The sequence below is a fragment of the Otolemur garnettii genome, unplaced genomic scaffold, assembly GCF_000181295.1.
Source record: "Otolemur garnettii isolate 467f Iridium unplaced genomic scaffold, OtoGar3 scaffold00043, whole genome shotgun sequence".
Lineage (NCBI taxonomy): Eukaryota > Metazoa > Chordata > Mammalia > Primates > Galagidae > Otolemur > Otolemur garnettii.
In genome coordinates this window covers 11,822,425-11,824,609 of record NW_003852438.1, presented here as the reverse complement: position 1 = coordinate 11,824,609, position 2,185 = coordinate 11,822,425, and the positions used below count along the sequence as shown (strand labels likewise).

General features: G+C 39.7%; 1 protein-coding gene and 1 pseudogene across 9 annotated transcripts in view; both read left to right on the top strand.

Moving 5' to 3' along the window:
• Positions 1-2,185, top strand: part of R3HDM2 (R3H domain containing 2) — a 192,034-nt gene that overhangs the window by 9,154 nt on the left and 180,695 nt on the right. The gene's annotated exons all lie outside the window — the stretch shown is intronic.
• LOC111725535 lies at positions 1,725-2,170 on the top strand (annotated as a pseudogene).

Genomic DNA, 2,185 nt, shown 5'->3' with positions numbered 1-2,185 from the left:
AAAAAAAAAAAAAAAAAAAAAGAATAGCTTTCTCTAACTATGGTGAATGAAGTGTTTGGTTCTACGGAGCATTTAATCTTTCTTTTTCACACATTAATTTTGAGGGGCATTTTGTTCAACTAAGTTCATCTATATTAAGTTTGAGGATAAGAGGAACAGGACCTGAATTCTGTAGATCATACTTCATTTATTTTTTCCATTCTTGGTTGATGTATTCATATCTTCATTGACCTTCTGGCTAGAGTGGCCTGGGTGAGATTTTTGTAGAGGCAGTTCTGCCTACTCTTCTCCAGCGTAGGAAGGCATAGTGGATAAAGTGTGCTTTTAATAGTTTGCAGGAATGCTGGTGGCACAGCTATGGCTTTTTCTTAAAACTTTGTTAGGCCAAGACATTGATAGCTGCTGAACCTATGAAGTAACAGTTTGTGGGGGGTGTATGTGTATCTGTGTGAGACAGAGGGAATTGGGGATCTGGTATGTGTTTGACCAGATCTTGCTCTGGATGTTATTAGTAATTAATAATTATAATCAGTTAATAGTAGTAATTGTTCAGATGTAACTGCATTAAAATTGTAGTTCTCATTTTGTTGGAAAAATTCTGACATGAGGCATGTTTGTAAAAGCTTTTACCAAATGTCTTTTGTCTCTTTTTAAGTCCTTTCACAAAGTTTCTAGGGAGTTTAGGTCCCAAAGATACTTAAACATCTCTATGTCATATTTTTGCCTCTTATAAATACTGAATATTGACAGTGTTTCAGTGTAGCTAGCCATTTCAGAATGAGTGCAGTACTTGCTTCTGTGCCAGATCTCTTCACGAATGCTAACAAAAGTTTTCTGGAAGAAATAGATTTTGAGGAAGGGGGAAAAGTGTTGAATTTTGTTGATATGATCCCAGTAAGTGCAGAGGAGAAAATTTTGTGAAATTATACATATATATATACTTTAAAAGGTTTTTCTGTAGCTCTGGTGTAAGAGGGAATATGAGAATCTGAGTTTCTTTGTGGAATGTGTTACCAATTTACAAGTAGGAAAAATAACTGGACTTATGGTTTGAAGATATGAGGATGAGTATAGTTGGTGGGTCTAATTTTAGAGACCTTCATACATAGTGCCTTCAGTATTTTCCTGTAGCTGTATCCTTCTTACTCTATGTTTAGATGACATTCCATTTCACAGTCTTCCCCCCCCCTGCAGTTTTTGGCTGGGGCTGGATTTGAACCTGCCACCTCTGGTATTTGGGGCCAGTGCCCTACTCACTATAGGCCCCCCCTTTTTTTGAGTCAGAGTGTTGTTTTGTTGCCCTCAGTAGAGTGCTGTGGCGTCAAAGTTCACAGTAACCTCAAACTCTTAGGCTTAATTGATTGTCTTGCCTTAGCCTCCCAAGTAGCTGGGATTACAAGCATCTGCCACAATGCCTGGCTATTTTTTTTTTTTTTTAGAGATGAGGTCTCGCTCTTGCTCAGACTGGTCCTGAACTCCTGAGCTCAAGCAGTCCACTCACCTTGGCCTCCCAAGTGCTAGGATTATAGGTGTAAGTGCCTGGCGGAAAAGTTTCTTAACCTTGGTCTATTTTAACTCTTCTTTGAGTTTCCTTAGGTTCCCGGGCATATTTTCTTTAACATTTTACTGTCCAGGCATGGTGGTTCACACCTGTAATCTTAGCATTTTCAGAGGCTGAGGCAGGAAGATCACTTCAGGCCGGGAGTTTGAGACCATCCTGAGCAAGAATGAGACCCCAATCTCTACAAAAATTAGAAAGATTAGCTTTCTTTTCTGGTTGTCCAAGATGCCCAAGCAAGGACATGGTGGGTCTTCCATGTGTCCGGATTTCCCTGGGTCTTCTGGTAGGAGCCAAGAATCTGTATATCATCTTTGTAAAGGGGATCAAGGGATGTCTCGACAGATTACCCGTTGCTGGTGTGGGTGACATGGTGATGGCCACAGTTAAGAAAGGCAAACCAGAGCTCAGAAAGAAGATAATCTGGCAGTGGTACTGTGGAAGTCATACTGGAGAAAAGATGGTGTGTTTCTTTATTTTGAAGATAATTCAGGGGTCATAGTAAACAATAAAGGTGAAATGAAAGATTCCATTTGCAAAGGAATGTGCAGACTTGCAGTCAAGGATTCCCTCCAGTGCTGGCAGCATTGGGTGATTCTCCAGTATATTTCTTTTTTTTTTTTTTTT